The sequence below is a fragment of the Hydractinia symbiolongicarpus genome, chromosome 9 (assembly GCF_029227915.1).
Source record: "Hydractinia symbiolongicarpus strain clone_291-10 chromosome 9, HSymV2.1, whole genome shotgun sequence".
Classification (NCBI taxonomy): Eukaryota; Metazoa; Cnidaria; class Hydrozoa; order Anthoathecata; family Hydractiniidae; genus Hydractinia; species Hydractinia symbiolongicarpus.
Genome location: NC_079883.1, coordinates 11,776,617 through 11,798,334, shown reverse-complemented (window position 1 = coordinate 11,798,334; position 21,718 = coordinate 11,776,617). Strand labels below are relative to the sequence as shown.

The window sequence follows — 21,718 nt, the reverse complement described above, 5'->3', positions numbered from 1 at the left end:
GTTTGTTAATGCTTGTGGCTTGAGTGTGTTATAAACTGCCGTGTCGCGGGGCATAGGCTGTATTCTCCCCCAGTGTACGCGTTTTGTTCCCGCCGTAGACTATGCAGAGTGCCGTCGGAAAGAGGACTGCTATTATTCTTTTATTGCTTATGTGGGCCGCCATCGGTAATAGTGCAACACCAAGGCAACCCGTGGTCACGGCGTGAATGAATCCACCTCCATGACCCAAGGCCAAAAATCAGATTAATATACTGACCATTCAGAGAATGGCCTACCAGATATTAAACTGATAAGAACAGATACTACACTTGATCTTAGCCATTAGGCCGAGAAGCGATAAAGAACAAGCGTTGCCATGATAGGCATCGTCCACACACCGTAACTGCTTGTGGAGCATGTCACGTTACTGTAAAGCTTACAACTGTCACCGCGTACGGATGGACGGCGACATAGTAAAAATCACGGCTGTTGATTTAGCCGTAGGATGGAGAGCGACTGTAGCGAGTGGATGGTAACTTACATGAATGCTAACAAAGGCGACGATACTAAGTGCGTGATATTACTTTCCAATATGTCTGCGTACATTCCGTTTATCAACGCATTACGCCAGAACGTGCGCGCGCGTTACACAGTAGACCATGCAGCCGAAATGCGACAGTGCGACCCTGCCAGGAGTCGAACCTGGAATCCCCTGATTCGTAGTCAGATGCCTTATCCATTGGGCCACAGGGCCATGCTTATGACTTCGCCCCATCGTCATTTTGGCTTGCGCATTCGTTTTACTTACGACAGAATTCTTCGTGTTTGTAGCCATGAAAGAAAGGGACTTCTGTGAGTGAATTTTTTTACTGTGGTCTAATAAAAAAGTCGAAACGCAGTGCCCAATATATGAATTGCTCCTAATAGCCGGAAACAGGCCGTGTCGATGATGTAGGCCGACATACGCAACGCAAACCAAAGAACGCTTTATGAAAATCCTAACACGAGCGCGGAAGAAGCCCAAATTAACAGACTAGATGTAATGCTGAAGACCTCAAACTCCAGCAGCTTCTCTTGCAGACTATTGCGTCGTACTACAAATAAAAATTAACATGCTTTCGCATAGTCGCGGCACCCAAAACGGACATTATACGATGTACAGAAACACACATTTCTGTTTTCGCGCCAAATCAATTCCCGGGAGTGGTACTTTTACGTCCGCATACTTCGCACCGTCTTAAATTATATCTCATTTACACGGTAATGTTTAGTATACTTCTACTGTGATAACAAGCATCGTTTATCGTTGGATTGTTGTAAGAAAACATTAAAAATGAGTGAAGCAGCTTCTCCAAAGAAAATCGCACCCAAGAAGAAACCTGCTGCAAAGAAGACAGCTGATCACCCTAAATATGTGGACATGATCAAGGCTGCTATCGCTACCCTAAAGGAACGCGGTGGTTCATCTCGCCAAGCTATTACAAAATATATTCATGCAAATTACAAAGTTGCTGAAAACTCAGATCATCATCTGAAAATGGCTCTTAAACGAGGAGTAACATCAGGCGATTTGATTCAAACTAAAGGCACTGGTGCTTCTGGATCATTCAAGCTAGGTCAGGTAAAAAAAGAAAAACCTAAGAAAAAGGCCGCAGCAAAAAAGCCAACGGCAAAGAAGCCTACTGCAAAGAAAAGTACACCAAAAAAGAAGCCAGCAAAGAAGAGCACGCCAAAGAAAGCAGCAAAGAAGCCTGCCACAAAGAAAGCCTCGGCTAAGAAACCAGCAGCTAAGAAACCCACAAAGAAGCCTGTTGCTAAAAAACCTGCAGCAAAGAAGGTCAAAAAGACTCCCAAAAAGGCAGCAAAGAAGACCGCAAAAAAATAATTTGTGTGTATCTGGCTATTACATTAACAAACGGCTATTTTTATAGCCACACATTTACAAAAAAACATTATCTTGGTACAAAGTTAAACTTGTTTAAGTCACTTAAACAGTTAAAAAAGAGTAAATTTAAGATTAGATTCCCTAAGTTTAAGTATTTTCGTTTTTAAATTTCTTATTTTCTTGCTTTTACTTTTCTTGCCCTTCATATTTTTAACATTGTCAAACTTTATGTAGCATAAAATTTTTATGTAGCATAAAATTTAAACAGAAAGCAGGACAAAGTTTGATATAAAAAGCTAGCCGTAATATTTTTTATGGATGTGTGGCTATAAAAATAGCCGTTTTTTGTTTGGTAAGATGCTTAGGCACGTTCCCCACGAATTCTTCTTGCCAACTGGATGTCTTTAGGCATGATTGTAACTCGTTTTGCGTGAATGGCACACAAGTTAGTATCCTCGAACAAGCCAACAAGGTACGCTTCAGAAGCCTCTTGCAGAGCCATAACGGCTGTGCTCTGGAATCGCAGATCTGTTTTGAAGTCCTGAGCAATTTCTCGCACAAGACGCTGGAAAGGCAACTTGCGGATCAAGAGCTCGGTTGACTTCTGGTATCTTCTGATTTCTCTGAGAGCAACTGTACCAGGTCTGTAACGATGTGGTTTTTTCACTCCTCCAGTAGCTGGTGCGCTTTTCCTCGCAGCTTTAGTGGCGAGTTGTTTTCGTGGAGCCTTTCCTCCAGTAGATTTACGTGCAGTTTGCTTTGTACGAGCCATATTTTAAGAAGTCGATGTAGTACGGATACACAAGACGGTCTAAAATGCACTATCGCGCCAAAGTTTTATTTCTCATATTGATTGACAGCTAAGGTTCAAAACAAACCATTTGATTGGTGCTAAGAAAGTAATTTCTGATTGGCTGCATAATGACATTACGCTCATTACTTTAACATTTTTATAAAATCTGTGTTTTTTGGCTACGGGAAAACGGCTGTATCTTCTGATACACAAAAGCTTTTGACTTTTTTTTTTTTTAGTAAGTAGCAGAAGGTTTGGCGAATTCCAACGATGCCAAATTTATTGCTTTACTGAAACATTAAGACCACGAATTTTTAAAAAAACTACAGTTTTACTTAAAAAAATGTACAAAATGTTCGGAACATTTTGTAATGACGCAACTCTATTGGTTAATTAGGGTGTTTCCACGAGCAGTAGGTAATTTTATGGCCTCTTTTTAAAGCTGTCTGAATTCTGTTAACTCAAACGTTGTTTTTGTACTCGTTCTGTACGCAACTATATCAATATGTCTGGACGCGGAAAAGGAGGTAAAGGATTGGGAAAAGGAGGTGCTAAACGTCACCGAAAAATTCTTCGTGATAACATTCAGGGAATCACAAAACCTGCTATTCGGCGTCTTGCTCGACGAGGTGGTGTCAAACGTATCTCTGGCCTTATCTATGAGGAAACCAGAGGTGTACTGAAGGTTTTCTTAGAGAATGTTATTCGTGATGCTGTAACCTACACAGAGCACGCTAAACGCAAGACCGTTACCGCTATGGATGTTGTTTATGCCTTAAAACGTCAAGGAAGAACTCTTTACGGATTCGGAGGTTAAGCGTTGTCATTGCTCAACAAAAACGGCTATTTTTATAGCCACAAATCTTTTAAAACATTACTTTGTGCACGCTTCCAAATTACACAATGTGTAAAGTCTTGTCACAGTTACATTTATTGCTATACGATACTATGTCATATATGACACAAAAAAAATTTAGAAATACTTTGTAGGGTTAATTTGCCTGGGAGTGTTTCCGTGAAAAGCTGGGTTAAGTTAAATGTAAGCAATAACATGGATCAATGTACTTGTCTTTTCTGCAAGTACAGCTAATAATACGTATGAAAAGTGAAGCTAATCCACACACACATGGGGAAGTATTTTAAATGTAGGCTAGTGTTCTTAAGCACATTATTTAGAAGTTTTATTAACTTCGGTTAACTTGTAGTGACGCCAAGTAAATGTTTTTTTAAAGATGTGTGGTCTTAAAAAAGACCGTTTGTGTTTGGTAGACGTTGGTTTACTTGCTGCTTGTGTATTTTGTGACGGCTTTTGTTCCTTCACTGACTGCGTGTTTTGCAAGTTCTCCAGGCAAGAGAAGACGTACTGCGGTTTGAATTTCACGAGAAGAGATGGTCGACTTTTTGTTTTGAAGAGCCAAACGCGAAGCTTCGGAAGCAATGCGCTCAAAGATGTCGTTGACAAATGAGTTCATGATGCTCATAGCTTTGCTTGAAACTCCGACATCTGGGTGAACTTGTTTCAAAACATTGTAGATGTAAATAGCATAACTTTCCTTTCTCTTTCTCTTGCGTTTCTTTTCACCAGTTCCACCAATCTTTCCTCCTTTTTTGCCGGCTCTTTTTTCACCTTTCTTGGCTACTTTAGGTGCCTGTTTTCCTCCTTTAGCTGCTGCGTCAGACATGGTTAAAAATTTTTGCTACTTAACTTGTAAATAAGCATTAAACTGCAAGTCAAAACTTTTTGTTTATAAGTAAAAAAATCGGATCGAATTCGATCCGAAAACGCCGATACGCAATTTAATTGGTTAAAAAAAAAATCTTTTGTTTAATACTTAATTATGATTGGTTAAAAAAACATGATTTCGATCCTATTTTTATGATGAAAAAACGAGTAAAGTTTATTTCGTTAACACTTACGTTAAATATTCGTACGTTTTTGTATTAACTTACAAATCAAATCGCAGTTATGTCTGGACGTGGAAAAGGTGGAAAAGCTAAGGCTAAAGCCAAGACAAGATCCTCAAGAGCTGGACTTCAATTTCCAGTCGGTAGAGTGCATAGATTCCTTCGTAGAGGGCACTATGCTAACCGAATTGGATCTGGAGCACCAGTTTACTTAGCAGCCGTCTTGGAATATTTATCTGCTGAGATATTGGAGTTGGCTGGTAACGCAGCAAGAGACAACAAAAAAGCTAGGATTATTCCAAGACATTTACAATTGGCTGTTCGTAATGATGAAGAATTAAACAAACTTTTGAGCGGTGTAACCATTGCAGCTGGTGGTGTTTTGCCAAACATTCAAGCTGTCTTACTCCCAAAGAAGAACGACAAAGGACAGAAGAAGTAAACCGCTACACTCAGAAAACAACGGCTATTTTTATAGCCACACATCTTTAAAAAAACATTGTTTTTTTCACAAAACTATAACCTTAAAGTCTAATAGATAATCCATGCATACGCCTTGTCCTAAGTAACTCAAAGAAATTAAATAAAAAAATTTGATCACAACGTCAAAATAAATTGCACGTATTTGCACCTACTAATGTCTACGGCCATACCACGATGAACACACCCGTTCTCGTCTGATCACGGAAGTTAAGCATCGTCGGGCCGGGATAGTACTTGGATGGGGGACCGCCTGGGAACTCCCGGTGTCGTAGGCTTTTCATTTTCATTTGCTGTGATATATTTCTTGTTATAACAATTAAGGAACGTGGCGGTTGTTGAAAGTGTTTCCTATGACATTTTCCTACGACATTTTTAGGTGATAGTACGAGAAAAAAGAGCTTTCAAATGCATACAAACTCGATCTATTGCCGATCATCCAATAACCCTGACGGAATGGCAAATAAAATAAAATTCCGCCGCCTTCCGAGGACTTATATCGCAATCACGTTTCGTAACAGCCAAGCGAGGTTTTACCTTAGCGTTTAAGTCACCACCGACATTTGGCCGCGCAACTTTTCTAAGCTCATTCATTTTGACTTAAGGAGGGGGCGAGCGCGGACGCAGGCCCCCACTACCAGAAATTGTACGGTCGAGTTACTGACGTTTGCAGTAATCGCAGAGGTCAGCCCAAGCGTAGTGCAATGCAAGAGCCTCACTCTGGAAGAAAACCCTCATTGATCAGTCTTTACTTCCCCGTCAGGTAAGTATGAGTTGGAACTGCACCGTAGCATGAGGGTACCCTTCAAAGTTTGTTAATGCTTGTGGCTTGAGTGTGTTATAAACTGCCGTGTCGCGGGGCATAGGCTGTATTCTCCCCCAGTGTACGCGTTTTGTTCCCGCCGTAGACTATGCAGAGTGCCGTCGGAAAGAGGACTGCTATTATTCTTTTATTGCTTATGTGGGCCGCCATCGGTAATAGTGCAACACCAAGGCAACCCGTGGTCACGGCGTGAATGAATCCACCTCCATGACCCAAGGCCAAAAATCAGATTAATATACTGACCATTCAGAGAATGGCCTACCAGATATTAAACTGATAAGAACAGATACTACACTTGATCTTAGCCATTAGGCCGAGAAGCGATAAAGAACAAGCGTTGCCATGATAGGCATCGTCCACACACCGTAACTGCTTGTGGAGCATGTCACGTTACTGTAAAGCTTACAACTGTCACCGCGTACGGATGGACGGCGACATAGTAAAAATCACGGCTGTTGATTTAGCCGTAGGATGGAGAGCGACTGTAGCGAGTGGATGGTAACTTACATGAATGCTAACAAAGGCGACGATACTAAGTGCGTGATATTACTTTCCAATATGTCTGCGTACATTCCGTTTATCAACGCATTACGCCAGAACGTGCGCGCGCGTTACACAGTAGACCATGCAGCCGAAATGCGACAGTGCGACCCTGCCAGGAGTTGAACCTGGAATCCCCTGATTCGTAGTCAGATGCCTTATCCATTGGGCCACAGGGCCATGCTTATGACTTCGCCCCATCGTCATTTTGGCTTGCGCATTCGTTTTACTTACGACAGAATTCTTCGTGTTTGTAGCCATGAAAGAAAGGGACTTCTGTGAGTGAATTTTTTTACTGTGGTCTAATAAAAAAGTCGAAACGCAGTGCCCAATATATGAATTGCTCCTAATAGCCGGAAACAGGCCGTGTCGATGATGTAGGCCGACATACGCAACGCAAACCAAAGAACGCTTTATGAAAATCCTAACACGAGCGCGGAAGAAGCCCAAATTAACAGACTAGATGTAATGCTGAAGACCTCAAACTCCAGCAGCTTCTCTTGCAGACTATTGCGTCGTACTACAAATAAAAATTAACATGCTTTCGCATAGTCGCGGCACCCAAAACGGACATTATACGATGTACAGAACACACATTTCTGTTTTCGCGCCAAATCAATTCCCGGGAGTGGTACTTTTACGTCCGCATACTTCGCACCGTCTTAAATTATATCTCATTTACACGGTAATGTTTAGTATACTTCTACTGTGATAACAAGCATCGTTTATCGTTGGATTGTTGTAAGAAAACATTAAAAATGAGTGAAGCAGCTTCTCCAAAGAAAATCGCACCCAAGAAGAAACCTGCTGCAAAGAAGACAGCTGATCACCCTAAATATGTGGACATGATCAAGGCTGCTATCGCTACCCTAAAGGAACGCGGTGGTTCATCTCGCCAAGCTATTACAAAATATATTCATGCAAATTACAAAGTTGCTGAAAACTCAGATCATCATCTGAAAATGGCTCTTAAACGAGGAGTAACATCAGGCGATTTGATTCAAACTAAAGGCACTGGTGCTTCTGGATCATTCAAGCTAGGTCAGGTAAAAAAAGAAAAACCTAAGAAAAAGGCCGCAGCAAAAAAGCCAACGGCAAAGAAGCCTACTGCAAAGAAAAGTACACCAAAAAAGAAGCCAGCAAAGAAGAGCACGCCAAAGAAAGCAGCAAAGAAGCCTGCCACAAAGAAAGCCTCGGCTAAGAAACCAGCAGCTAAGAAACCCACAAAGAAGCCTGTTGCTAAAAAACCTGCAGCAAAGAAGGTCAAAAAGACTCCCAAAAAGGCAGCAAAGAAGACCGCAAAAAAATAATTTGTGTGTATCTGGCTATTACATTAACAAACGGCTATTTTTATAGCCACACATTTACAAAAAAACATTATCTTGGTACAAAGTTAAACTTGTTTAAGTCACTTAAACAGTTAAAAAAGAGTAAATTTAAGATTAGATTCCCTAAGTTTAAGTATTTTCGTTTTTAAATTTCTTATTTTCTTGCTTTTACTTTTCTTGCCCTTCATATTTTTAACATTGTCAAACTTTATGTAGCATAAAATTTTTATGTAGCATAAAATTTAAACAGAAAGCAGGACAAAGTTTGATATAAAAAGCTAGCCGTAATATTTTTTATGGATGTGTGGCTATAAAAATAGCCGTTTTTTGTTTGGTAAGATGCTTAGGCACGTTCCCCACGAATTCTTCTTGCCAACTGGATGTCTTTAGGCATGATTGTAACTCGTTTTGCGTGAATGGCACACAAGTTAGTATCCTCGAACAAGCCAACAAGGTACGCTTCAGAAGCCTCTTGCAGAGCCATAACGGCTGTGCTCTGGAATCGCAGATCTGTTTTGAAGTCCTGAGCAATTTCTCGCACAAGACGCTGGAAAGGCAACTTGCGGATCAAGAGCTCGGTTGACTTCTGGTATCTTCTGATTTCTCTGAGAGCAACTGTACCAGGTCTGTAACGATGTGGTTTTTTCACTCCTCCAGTAGCTGGTGCGCTTTTCCTCGCAGCTTTAGTGGCGAGTTGTTTTCGTGGAGCCTTTCCTCCAGTAGATTTACGTGCAGTTTGCTTTGTACGAGCCATATTTTAAGAAGTCGATGTAGTACGGATACACAAGACGGTCTAAAATGCACTATCGCGCCAAAGTTTTATTTCTCATATTGATTGACAGCTAAGGTTCAAAACAAACCATTTGATTGGTGCTAAGAAAGTAATTTCTGATTGGCTGCATAATGACATTACGCTCATTACTTTAACATTTTTATAAAATCTGTGTTTTTTGGCTACGGGAAAACGGCTGTATCTTCTGATACACAAAAGCTTTTGACTTTTTTTTTTTTTAGTAAGTAGCAGAAGGTTTGGCGAATTCCAACGATGCCAAATTTATTGCCTTACTGAAACATTGAGACCACGAATTTTTAAAAAAACTACAGTTTTACTTAAAAAAATGTACAAAATGTTCGGAACATTTTGTAATGACGCAACTCTATTGGTTAATTAGGGTGTTTCCACGAGCAGTAGGTAATTTTATGGCCTCTTTTTAAAGCTGTCTGAATTCTGTTAACTCAAACGTTGTTTTTGTACTCGTTCTGTACGCAACTATATCAATATGTCTGGACGCGGAAAAGGAGGTAAAGGATTGGGAAAAGGAGGTGCTAAACGTCACCGAAAAATTCTTCGTGATAACATTCAGGGAATCACAAAACCTGCTATTCGGCGTCTTGCTCGACGAGGTGGTGTCAAACGTATCTCTGGCCTTATCTATGAGGAAACCAGAGGTGTACTGAAGGTTTTCTTAGAGAATGTTATTCGTGATGCTGTAACCTACACAGAGCACGCTAAACGCAAGACCGTTACCGCTATGGATGTTGTTTATGCCTTAAAACGTCAAGGAAGAACTCTTTACGGATTCGGAGGTTAAGCGTTGTCATTGCTCAACAAAAACGGCTATTTTTATAGCCACAAATCTTTTAAAACATTACTTTGTGCACGCTTCCAAATTACACAATGTGTAAAGTCTTGTCACAGTTACATTTATTGCTATACGATACTATGTCATATATGACACAAAAAAAATTTAGAAATACTTTGTAGGGTTAATTTGCCTGGGAGTGTTTCCGTGAAAAGCTGGGTTAAGTTAAATGTAAGCAATAACATGGATCAATGTACTTGTCTTTTCTGCAAGTACAGCTAATAATACGTATGAAAAGTGAAGCTAATCCACACACACATGGGGAAGTATTTTAAATGTAGGCTAGTGTTCTTAAGCACATTATTTAGAAGTTTTATTAACTTCGGTTAACTTGTAGTGACGCCAAGTAAATGTTTTTTTAAAGATGTGTGGTCTTAAAAAAGACCGTTTGTGTTTGGTAGACGTTGGTTTACTTGCTGCTTGTGTATTTTGTGACGGCTTTTGTTCCTTCACTGACTGCGTGTTTTGCAAGTTCTCCAGGCAAGAGAAGACGTACTGCGGTTTGAATTTCACGAGAAGAGATGGTCGACTTTTTGTTTTGAAGAGCCAAACGCGAAGCTTCGGAAGCAATGCGCTCAAAGATGTCGTTGACAAATGAGTTCATGATGCTCATAGCTTTGCTTGAAACTCCGACATCTGGGTGAACTTGTTTCAAAACATTGTAGATGTAAATAGCATAACTTTCCTTTCTCTTTCTCTTGCGTTTCTTTTCACCAGTTCCACCAATCTTTCCTCCTTTTTTGCCGGCTCTTTTTTCACCTTTCTTGGCTACTTTAGGTGCCTGTTTTCCTCCTTTAGCTGCTGCGTCAGACATGGTTAAAAATTTTTGCTACTTAACTTGTAAATAAGCATTAAACTGCAAGTCAAAACTTTTTGTTTATAAGTAAAAAAATCGGATCGAATTCGATCCGAAAACGCCGATACGCAATTTAATTGGTTAAAAAAAAAATCTTTTGTTTAATACTTAATTATGATTGGTTAAAAAAACATGATTTCGATCCTATTTTTATGATGAAAAAACGAGTAAAGTTTATTTCGTTAACACTTACGTTAAATATTCGTACGTTTTTGTATTAACTTACAAATCAAATCGCAGTTATGTCTGGACGTGGAAAAGGTGGAAAAGCTAAGGCTAAAGCCAAGACAAGATCCTCAAGAGCTGGACTTCAATTTCCAGTCGGTAGAGTGCATAGATTCCTTCGTAGAGGGCACTATGCTAACCGAATTGGATCTGGAGCACCAGTTTACTTAGCAGCCGTCTTGGAATATTTATCTGCTGAGATATTGGAGTTGGCTGGTAACGCAGCAAGAGACAACAAAAAAGCTAGGATTATTCCAAGACATTTACAATTGGCTGTTCGTAATGATGAAGAATTAAACAAACTTTTGAGCGGTGTAACCATTGCAGCTGGTGGTGTTTTGCCAAACATTCAAGCTGTCTTACTCCCAAAGAAGAACGACAAAGGACAGAAGAAGTAAACCGCTACACTCAGAAAACAACGGCTATTTTTATAGCCACACATCTTTAAAAAAACATTGTTTTTTTCACAAAACTATAACCTTAAAGTCTAATAGATAATCCATGCATACGCCTTGTCCTAAGTAACTCAAAGAAATTAAATAAAAAAATTTGATCACAACGTCAAAATAAATTGCACGTATTTGCACCTACTAATGTCTACGGCCATACCACGATGAACACACCCGTTCTCGTCTGATCACGGAAGTTAAGCATCGTCGGGCCGGGATAGTACTTGGATGGGGGACCGCCTGGGAACTCCCGGTGTCGTAGGCTTTTCATTTTCATTTGCTGTGATATATTTCTTGTTATAACAATTAAGGAACGTGGCGGTTGTTGAAAGTGTTTCCTATGACATTTTCCTACGACATTTTCAGGTGATAGTACGAGAAAAAAGAGCTTTCAAATGCATACAAACTCGATCTATTGCCGATCATCCAATAACCCTGACGGAATGGCAAATAAAATAAAATTCCGCCGCCTTCCGAGGACTTATATCGCAATCACGTTTCGTAACAGCCAAGCGAGGTTTTACCTTAGCGTTTAAGTCACCACCGACATTTGGCCGCGCAACTTTTCTAAGCTCATTCATTTTGACTTAAGGAGGGGGCGAGCGCGGACGCAGGCCCCCACTACCAGAAATTGTACGGTCGAGTTACTGACGTTTGCAGTAATCGCAGAGGTCAGCCCAAGCGTAGTGCAATGCAAGAGCCTCACTCTGGAAGAAAACCCTCATTGATCAGTCTTTACTTCCCCGTCAGGTAAGTATGAGTTGGAACTGCACCGTAGCATGAGGGTACCCTTCAAAGTTTGTTAATGCTTGTGGCTTGAGTGTGTTATAAACTGCCGTGTCGCGGGGCATAGGCTGTATTCTCCCCCAGTGTACGCGTTTTGTTCCCGCCGTAGACTATGCAGAGTGCCGTCGGAAAGAGGACTGCTATTATTCTTTTATTGCTTATGTGGGCCGCCATCGGTAATAGTGCAACACCAAGGCAACCCGTGGTCACGGCGTGAATGAATCCACCTCCATGACCCAAGGCCAAAAATCAGATTAATATACTGACCATTCAGAGAATGGCCTACCAGATATTAAACTGATAAGAACAGATACTACACTTGATCTTAGCCATTAGGCCGAGAAGCGATAAAGAACAAGCGTTGCCATGATAGGCATCGTCCACACACCGTAACTGCTTGTGGAGCATGTCACGTTACTGTAAAGCTTACAACTGTCACCGCGTACGGATGGACGGCGACATAGTAAAAATCACGGCTGTTGATTTAGCCGTAGGATGGAGAGCGACTGTAGCGAGTGGATGGTAACTTACATGAATGCTAACAAAGGCGACGATACTAAGTGCGTGATATTACTTTCCAATATGTCTGCGTACATTCCGTTTATCAACGCATTACGCCAGAACGTGCGCGCGCGTTACACAGTAGACCATGCAGCCGAAATGCGACAGTGCGACCCTGCCAGGAGTCGAACCTGGAATCCCCTGATTCGTAGTCAGATGCCTTATCCATTGGGCCACAGGGCCATGCTTATGACTTCGCCCCATCGTCATTTTGGCTTGCGCATTCGTTTTACTTACGACAGAATTCTTCGTGTTTGTAGCCATGAAAGAAAGGGACTTCTGTGAGTGAATTTTTTTACTGTGGTCTAATAAAAAAGTCGAAACGCAGTGCCCAATATATGAATTGCTCCTAATAGCCGGAAACAGGCCGTGTCGATGATGTAGGCCGACATACGCAACGCAAACCAAAGAACGCTTTATGAAAATCCTAACACGAGCGCGGAAGAAGCCCAAATTAACAGACTAGATGTAATGCTGAAGACCTCAAACTCCAGCAGCTTCTCTTGCAGACTATTGCGTCGTACTACAAATAAAAATTAACATGCTTTCGCATAGTCGCGGCACCCAAAACGGACATTATACGATGTACAGAAACACACATTTCTGTTTTCGCGCCAAATCAATTCCCGGGAGTGGTACTTTTACGTCCGCATACTTCGCACCGTCTTAAATTATATCTCATTTACACGGTAATGTTTAGTATACTTCTACTGTGATAACAAGCATCGTTTATCGTTGGATTGTTGTAAGAAAACATTAAAAATGAGTGAAGCAGCTTCTCCAAAGAAAATCGCACCCAAGAAGAAACCTGCTGCAAAGAAGACAGCTGATCACCCTAAATATGTGGACATGATCAAGGCTGCTATCGCTACCCTAAAGGAACGCGGTGGTTCATCTCGCCAAGCTATTACAAAATATATTCATGCAAATTACAAAGTTGCTGAAAACTCAGATCATCATCTGAAAATGGCTCTTAAACGAGGAGTAACATCAGGCGATTTGATTCAAACTAAAGGCACTGGTGCTTCTGGATCATTCAAGCTAGGTCAGGTAAAAAAAGAAAAACCTAAGAAAAAGGCCGCAGCAAAAAAGCCAACGGCAAAGAAGCCTACTGCAAAGAAAAGTACACCAAAAAAGAAGCCAGCAAAGAAGAGCACGCCAAAGAAAGCAGCAAAGAAGCCTGCCACAAAGAAAGCCTCGGCTAAGAAACCAGCAGCTAAGAAACCCACAAAGAAGCCTGTTGCTAAAAAACCTGCAGCAAAGAAGGTCAAAAAGACTCCCAAAAAGGCAGCAAAGAAGACCGCAAAAAAATAATTTGTGTGTATCTGGCTATTACATTAACAAACGGCTATTTTTATAGCCACACATTTACAAAAAAACATTATCTTGGTACAAAGTTAAACTTGTTTAAGTCACTTAAACAGTTAAAAAAGAGTAAATTTAAGATTAGATTCCCTAAGTTTAAGTATTTTCGTTTTTAAATTTCTTATTTTCTTGCTTTTACTTTTCTTGCCCTTCATATTTTTAACATTGTCAAACTTTATGTAGCATAAAATTTTTATGTAGCATAAAATTTAAACAGAAAGCAGGACAAAGTTTGATATAAAAAGCTAGCCGTAATATTTTTTATGGATGTGTGGCTATAAAAATAGCCGTTTTTTGTTTGGTAAGATGCTTAGGCACGTTCCCCACGAATTCTTCTTGCCAACTGGATGTCTTTAGGCATGATTGTAACTCGTTTTGCGTGAATGGCACACAAGTTAGTATCCTCGAACAAGCCAACAAGGTACGCTTCAGAAGCCTCTTGCAGAGCCATAACGGCTGTGCTCTGGAATCGCAGATCTGTTTTGAAGTCCTGAGCAATTTCTCGCACAAGACGCTGGAAAGGCAACTTGCGGATCAAGAGCTCGGTTGACTTCTGGTATCTTCTGATTTCTCTGAGAGCAACTGTACCAGGTCTGTAACGATGTGGTTTTTTCACTCCTCCAGTAGCTGGTGCGCTTTTCCTCGCAGCTTTAGTGGCGAGTTGTTTTCGTGGAGCCTTTCCTCCAGTAGATTTACGTGCAGTTTGCTTTGTACGAGCCATATTTTAAGAAGTCGATGTAGTACGGATACACAAGACGGTCTAAAATGCACTATCGCGCCAAAGTTTTATTTCTCATATTGATTGACAGCTAAGGTTCAAAACAAACCATTTGATTGGTGCTAAGAAAGTAATTTCTGATTGGCTGCATAATGACATTACGCTCATTACTTTAACATTTTTATAAAATCTGTGTTTTTTGGCTACGGGAAAACGGCTGTATCTTCTGATACACAAAAGCTTTTGACTTTTTTTTTTTTTAGTAAGTAGCAGAAGGTTTGGCGAATTCCAACGATGCCAAATTTATTGCCTTACTGAAACATTAAGACCACGAATTTTTAAAAAAACTACAGTTTTACTTAAAAAAATGTACAAAATGTTCGGAACATTTTGTAATGACGCAACTCTATTGGTTAATTAGGGTGTTTCCACGAGCAGTAGGTAATTTTATGGCCTCTTTTTAAAGCTGTCTGAATTCTGTTAACTCAAACGTTGTTTTTGTACTCGTTCTGTACGCAACTATATCAATATGTCTGGACGCGGAAAAGGAGGTAAAGGATTGGGAAAAGGAGGTGCTAAACGTCACCGAAAAATTCTTCGTGATAACATTCAGGGAATCACAAAACCTGCTATTCGGCGTCTTGCTCGACGAGGTGGTGTCAAACGTATCTCTGGCCTTATCTATGAGGAAACCAGAGGTGTACTGAAGGTTTTCTTAGAGAATGTTATTCGTGATGCTGTAACCTACACAGAGCACGCTAAACGCAAGACCGTTACCGCTATGGATGTTGTTTATGCCTTAAAACGTCAAGGAAGAACTCTTTACGGATTCGGAGGTTAAGCGTTGTCATTGCTCAACAAAAACGGCTATTTTTATAGCCACAAATCTTTTAAAACATTACTTTGTGCACGCTTCCAAATTACACAATGTGTAAAGTCTTGTCACAGTTACATTTATTGCTATACGATACTATGTCATATATGACACAAAAAAAATTTAGAAATACTTTGTAGGGTTAATTTGCCTGGGAGTGTTTCCGTGAAAAGCTGGGTTAAGTTAAATGTAAGCAATAACATGGATCAATGTACTTGTCTTTTCTGCAAGTACAGCTAATAATACGTATGAAAAGTGAAGCTAATCCACACACACATGGGGAAGTATTTTAAATGTAGGCTAGTGTTCTTAAGCACATTATTTAGAAGTTTTATTAACTTCGGTTAACTTGTAGTGACGCCAAGTAAATGTTTTTTTAAAGATGTGTGGTCTTAAAAAAGACCGTTTGTGTTTGGTAGACGTTGGTTTACTTGCTGCTTGTGTATTTTGTGACGGCTTTTGTTCCTTCACTGACTGCGTGTTTTGCAAGTTCTCCAGGCAAGAGAAGACGTACTGCGGTTTGAATTTCACGAGAAGAGATGGTCGACTTTTTGTTTTGAAGAGCCAAACGCGAAGCTTCGGAAGCAATGCGCTCAAAGATGTCGTTGACAAATGAGTTCATGATGCTCATAGCTTTGCTTGAAACTCCGACATCTGGGTGAACTTGTTTCAAAACATTGTAGATGTAAATAGCATAACTTTCCTTTCTCTTTCTCTTGCGTTTCTTTTCACCAGTTCCACCAATCTTTCCTCCTTTTTTGCCGGCTCTTTTTTCACCTTTCTTGGCTACTTTAGGTGCCTGTTTTCCTCCTTTAGCTGCTGCGTCAGACATGGTTAAAAATTTTTGCTACTTAACTTGTAAATAAGCATTAAACTGCAAGTCAAAACTTTTTGTTTATAAGTAAAAAAATCGGATCGAATTCGATCCGAAAACGCCGATACGCAATTTAATTGGTTAAAAAAAAAATCTTTTGTTTAATACTTAATTATGATTGGTTAAAAAAACATGATTTCGATCCTATTTTTATGATGAAAAAACGAGTAAAGTTTATTTCGTTAACACTTACGTTAAATATTCGTACGTTTTTGTATTAACTTACAAATCAAATCGCAGTTATGTCTGCACGTGGAAAAGGTGGAAAAGCTAAGGCTAAAGCCAAGACAAGATCCTCAAGAGCTGGACTTCAATTTCCAGTCGGTAGAGTGCATAGATTCCTTCGTAGAGGGCACTATGCTAACCGAATTGGATCTGGAGCACCAGTTTACTTAGCAGCCGTCTTGGAATATTTATCTGCTGAGATATTGGAGTTGGCTGGTAACGCAGCAAGAGACAACAAAAAAGCTAGGATTATTCCAAGACATTTACAATTGGCTGTTCGTAATGATGAAGAATTAAACAAACTTTTGAGCGGTGTAACCATTGCAGCTGGTGGTGTTTTGCCAAACATTCAAGCTGTCTTACTCCCAAAGAAGAACGACAAAGGACAGAAGAAGTAAACCGCTACACTCAGAAAACAACGGCTATTTTTATAGCCACACATCTTTAAAAAAACATTGTTTTTTTCACAAAACTATAACCTTAAAGTCTAATAGATAATCCATGCATACGCCTTGTCCTAAGTAACTCAAAGAAATTAAATAAAAAAATTTGATCACAACGTCAAAATAAATTGCACGTATTTGCACCTACTAATGTCTACGGCCATACCACGATGAACACACCCGTTCTCGTCTGATCACGGAAGTTAAGCATCGTCGGGCCGGGATAGTACTTGGATGGGGGACCGCCTGGGAACTCCCGGTGTCGTAGGCTTTTCATTTTCATTTGCTGTGATATATTTCTTGTTATAACAATTAAGGAACGTGGCGGTTGTTGAAAGTGTTTCCTATGACATTTTCCTACGACATTTTCAGGTGATAGTACGAGAAAAAAGAGCTTTCAAATGCATACAAACTCGATCTATTGCCGATCATCCAATAACCCTGACGGAATGGCAAATAAAATAAAATTCCGCCGCCTTCCGAGGACTTATATCGCAATCACGTTTCGTAACAGCCAAGCGAGGTTTTACCTTAGCGTTTAAGTCACCACCGACATTTGGCCGCGCAACTTTTCTAAGCTCATTCATTTTGACTTAAGGAGGGGGCGAGCGCGGACGCAGGCCCCCACTACCAGAAATTGTACGGTCGAGTTACTGACGTTTGCAGTAATCGCAGAGGTCAGCCCAAGCGTAGTGCAATGCAAGAGCCTCACTCTGGAAGAAAACCCTCATTGATCAGTCTTTACTTCCCCGTCAGGTAAGTATGAGTTGGAACTGCACCGTAGCATGAGGGTACCCTTCAAAGTTTGTTAATGCTTGTGGCTTGAGTGTGTTATAAACTGCCGTGTCGCGGGGCATAGGCTGTATTCTCCCCCAGTGTACGCGTTTTGTTCCCGCCGTAGACTATGCAGAGTGCCGTCGGAAAGAGGACTGCTATTATTCTTTTATTGCTTATGTGGGCCGCCATCGGTAATAGTGCAACACCAAGGCAACCCGTGGTCACGGCGTGAATGAATCCACCTCCATGACCCAAGGCCAAAAATCAGATTAATATACTGACCATTCAGAGAATGGCCTACCAGATATTAAACTGATAAGAACAGATACTACACTTGATCTTAGCCATTAGGCCGAGAAGCGATAAAGAACAAGCGTTGCCATGATAGGCATCGTCCACACACCGTAACTGCTTGTGGAGCATGTCACGTTACTGTAAAGCTTACAACTGTCACCGCGTACGGATGGACGGCGACATAGTAAAAATCACGGCTGTTGATTTAGCCGTAGGATGGAGAGCGACTGTAGCGAGTGGATGGTAACTTACATGAATGCTAACAAAGGCGACGATACTAAGTGCGTGATATTACTTTCCAATATGTCTGCGTACATTCCGTTTATCAACGCATTACGCCAGAACGTGCGCGCGCGTTACACAGTAGACCATGCAGCCGAAATGCGACAGTGCGACCTTGCCAGGAGTCGAACCTGGAATCCCCTGATTCGTAGTCAGATGCCTTATCCATTGGGCCACAGGGCCATGCTTATGACTTCGCCCCATCGTCATTTTGGCTTGCGCATTCGTTTTACTTACGACAGAATTCTTCGTGTTTGTAGCCATGAAAGAAAGGGACTTCTGTGAGTGAATTTTTTTACTGTGGTCTAATAAAAAAGTCGAAACGCAGTGCCCAATATATGAATTGCTCCTAATAGCCGGAAACAGGCCGTGTCGATGATGTAGGCCGACATACGCAACGCAAACCAAAGAACGCTTTATGAAAATCCTAACACGAGCGCGGAAGAAGCCCAAATTAACAGACTAGATGTAATGCTGAAGACCTCAAACTCCAGCAGCTTCTCTTGCAGACTATTGCGTCGTACTACAAATAAAAATTAACATGCTTTCGCATAGTCGCGGCACCCAAAACGGACATTATACGATGTACAGAAACACACATTTCTGTTTTCGCGCCAAATCAATTCCCGGGAGTGGTACTTTTACGTCCGCATACTTCGCACCGTCTTAAATTATATCTCATTTACACGGTAATGTTTAGTATACTTCTACTGTGATAACAAGCATCGTTTATCGTTGGATTGTTGTAAGAAAACATTAAAAATGAGTGAAGCAGCTTCTCCAAAGAAAATCGCACCCAAGAAGAAACCTGCTGCAAAGAAGACAGCTGATCACCCTAAATATGTGGACATGATCAAGGCTGCTATCGCTACCCTAAAGGAACGCGGTGGTTCATCTCGCCAAGCTATTACAAAATATATTCATGCAAATTACAAAGTTGCTGAAAACTCAGATCATCATCTGAAAATGGCTCTTAAACGAGGAGTAACATCAGGCGATTTGATTCAAACTAAAGGCACTGGTGCTTCTGGATCATTCAAGCTAGGTCAGGTAAAAAAAGAAAAACCTAAGAAAAAGGCCGCAGCAAAAAAGCCAACGGCAAAGAAGCCTACTGCAAAGAAAAGTACACCAAAAAAGAAGCCAGCAAAGAAGAGCACGCCAAAGAAAGCAGCAAAGAAGCCTGCCACAAAGAAAGCCTCGGCTAAGAAACCAGCAGCTAAGAAACCCACAAAGAAGCCTGTTGCTAAAAAACCTGCAGCAAAGAAGGTCAAAAAGACTCCCAAAAAGGCAGCAAAGAAGACCGCAAAAAAATAATTTGTGTGTATCTGGCTATTACATTAACAAACGGCTATTTTTATAGCCACACATTTACAAAAAAACATTATCTTGGTACAAAGTTAAACTTGTTTAAGTCACTTAAACAGTTAAAAAAGAGTAAATTTAAGATTAGATTCCCTAAGTTTAAGTATTTTCGTTTTTAAATTTCTTATTTTCTTGCTTTTACTTTTCTTGCCCTTCATATTTTTAACATTGTCAAACTTTATGTAGCATAAAATTTTTATGTAGCATAAAATTTAAACAGAAAGCAGGACAAAGTTTGATATAAAAAGCTAGCCGTAATATTTTTTATGGATGTGTGGCTATAAAAATAGCCGTTTTTTGTTTGGTAAGATGCTTAGGCACGTTCCCCACGAATTCTTCTTGCCAACTGGATGTCTTTAGGCATGATTGTAACTCGTTTTGCGTGAATGGCACACAAGTTAGTATCCTCGAACAAGCCAACAAGGTACGCTTCAGAAGCCTCTTGCAGAGCCATAACGGCTGTGCTCTGGAATCGCAGATCTGTTTTGAAGTCCTGAGCAATTTCTCGCACAAGACGCTGGAAAGGCAACTTGCGGATCAAGAGCTCGGTTGACTTCTGGTATCTTCTGATTTCTCTGAGAGCAACTGTACCAGGTCTGTAACGATGTGGTTTTTTCACTCCTCCAGTAGCTGGTGCGCTTTTCCTCGCAGCTTTAGTGGCGAGTTGTTTTCGTGGAGCCTTTCCTCCAGTAGATTTACGTGCAGTTTGCTTTGTACGAGCCATATTTTAAGAAGTCGATGTAGTACGGATACACAAGACGGTCTAAAATGCACTATCGCGCCAAAGTTTTATTTCTCATATTGATTGACAGCTAAGGTTCAAAACAAACCATTTGATTGGTGCTAAGAAAGTAATTTCTGATTGGCTGCATAATGACATTACGCTCATTACTTTAACATTTTTATAAAATCTGTGTTTTTTGGCTACGGGAAAACGGCTGTATCTTCTGATACACAAAAGCTTTTGACTTTTTTTTTTTTTAGTAAGTAGCAGAAGGTTTGGCGAATTCCAACGATGCCAAATTTATTGCCTTACTGAAACATTAAGACCACGAATTTTTAAAAAAACTACAGTTTTACTTAAAAAAATGTACAAAATGTTCGGAACATTTTGTAATGACGCAACTCTATTGGTTAATTAGGGTGTTTCCACGAGCAGTAGGTAATTTTATGGCCTCTTTTTAAAGCTGTCTGAATTCTGTTAACTCAAACGTTGTTTTTGTACTCGTTCTGTACGCAACTATATCAATATGTCTGGACGCGGAAAAGGAGGTAAAGGATTGGGAAAAGGAGGTGCTAAACGTCACCGAAAAATTCTTCGTGATAACATTCCGGGAATCACAAAACCTGCTATTCGGCGTCTTGCTCGACGAGGTGGTGTCAAACGTATCTCTGGCCTTATCTATGAGGAAACCAGAGGTGTACTGAAGGTTTTCTTAGAGAATGTTATTCGTGATGCTGTAACCTACACAGAGCACGCTAAACGCAAGACCGTTACCGCTATGGATGTTGTTTATGCCTTAAAACGTCAAGGAAGAACTCTTTACGGATTCGGAGGTTAAGCGTTGTCATTGCTCAACAAAAACGGCTATTTTTATAGCCACAAATCTTTTAAAACATTACTTTGTGCACGCTTCCAAATTACACAATGTGTAAAGTCTTGTCACAGTTACATTTATTGCTATACGATACTATGTCATATATGACACAAAAAAAATTTAGAAATACTTTGTAGGGTTAATTTGCCTGGGAGTGTTTCCGTGAAAAGCTGGGTTAAGTTAAATGTAAGCAATAACATGGATCAATGTACTTGTCTTTTCTGCAAGTACAGCTAATAATACGTATGAAAAGTGAAGCTAATCCACACACACATGGGGAAGTATTTTAAATGTAGGCTAGTGTTCTTAAGCACATTTAGAAGTTTTATTAACTTCGGTTAACTTGTAGTGACGCCAAGTAAATGTTTTTTTAAAGATGTGTGGTCTTAAAAAAGACCGTTTGTGTTTGGTAGACGTTGGTTTACTTGCTGCTTGTGTATTTTGTGACGGCTTTTGTTCCTTCACTGACTGCGTGTTTTGCAAGTTCTCCAGGCAAGAGAAGACGTACTGCGGTTTGAATTTCACGAGAAGAGATGGTCGACTTTTTGTTTTGAAGAGCCAAACGCGAAGCTTCGGAAGCAATGCGCTCAAAGATGTCGTTGACAAATGAGTTCATGATGCTCATAGCTTTGCTTGAAACTCCGACATCTGGG

General features: G+C 40.4%; 12 non-coding genes across 12 annotated transcripts; 3 read left to right on the top strand and 9 right to left on the bottom strand.

Annotated features, from left to right (window-relative positions):
- Window positions 1-146: 146 nt before the first annotated feature.
- LOC130661397 (U2 spliceosomal RNA) lies at window positions 147-338 on the bottom strand. The gene has a single exon (XR_008988589.1). It is a non-coding gene; the product is annotated as a U2 spliceosomal RNA (small nuclear RNA).
- Window positions 339-660: 322 nt separating this feature from the next.
- On the bottom strand, window positions 661-733 carry Trnar-acg (transfer RNA arginine (anticodon ACG)). The gene has a single exon. It is a non-coding gene; the product is annotated as a tRNA-Arg (tRNA).
- Window positions 734-5,201: 4,468 nt separating this feature from the next.
- On the top strand, window positions 5,202-5,320 carry LOC130658395 (5S ribosomal RNA). The gene has a single exon (XR_008985611.1). It is a non-coding gene; the product is annotated as a 5S ribosomal RNA (ribosomal RNA).
- Window positions 5,321-5,648: 328 nt separating this feature from the next.
- LOC130660347 (U1 spliceosomal RNA) lies at window positions 5,649-5,813 on the bottom strand. Its single transcript, XR_008987546.1, has one exon. It is a non-coding gene; the product is annotated as a U1 spliceosomal RNA (small nuclear RNA).
- Window positions 5,814-5,998: 185 nt separating this feature from the next.
- On the bottom strand, window positions 5,999-6,190 carry LOC130661396 (U2 spliceosomal RNA). Its single transcript, XR_008988588.1, has one exon. It is a non-coding gene; the product is annotated as a U2 spliceosomal RNA (small nuclear RNA).
- A 4,862-nt stretch (window positions 6,191-11,052) lies between these two features.
- On the top strand, window positions 11,053-11,171 carry LOC130658394 (5S ribosomal RNA). The gene has a single exon (XR_008985610.1). It is a non-coding gene; the product is annotated as a 5S ribosomal RNA (ribosomal RNA).
- Window positions 11,172-11,499: 328 nt separating this feature from the next.
- On the bottom strand, window positions 11,500-11,664 carry LOC130660346 (U1 spliceosomal RNA). The gene has a single exon (XR_008987545.1). It is a non-coding gene; the product is annotated as a U1 spliceosomal RNA (small nuclear RNA).
- Window positions 11,665-11,849: 185 nt separating this feature from the next.
- On the bottom strand, window positions 11,850-12,041 carry LOC130661394 (U2 spliceosomal RNA). The gene has a single exon (XR_008988587.1). It is a non-coding gene; the product is annotated as a U2 spliceosomal RNA (small nuclear RNA).
- Window positions 12,042-12,363: 322 nt separating this feature from the next.
- Window positions 12,364-12,436, bottom strand: Trnar-acg (transfer RNA arginine (anticodon ACG)). Its single transcript has one exon. It is a non-coding gene; the product is annotated as a tRNA-Arg (tRNA).
- A 4,468-nt stretch (window positions 12,437-16,904) lies between these two features.
- Window positions 16,905-17,023, top strand: LOC130658393 (5S ribosomal RNA). Its single transcript, XR_008985609.1, has one exon. It is a non-coding gene; the product is annotated as a 5S ribosomal RNA (ribosomal RNA).
- A 328-nt stretch (window positions 17,024-17,351) lies between these two features.
- LOC130660345 (U1 spliceosomal RNA) lies at window positions 17,352-17,516 on the bottom strand. The gene has a single exon (XR_008987544.1). It is a non-coding gene; the product is annotated as a U1 spliceosomal RNA (small nuclear RNA).
- Window positions 17,517-17,701: 185 nt separating this feature from the next.
- LOC130661392 (U2 spliceosomal RNA) lies at window positions 17,702-17,893 on the bottom strand. The gene has a single exon (XR_008988585.1). It is a non-coding gene; the product is annotated as a U2 spliceosomal RNA (small nuclear RNA).
- Window positions 17,894-21,718: the final 3,825 nt, after the last annotated feature.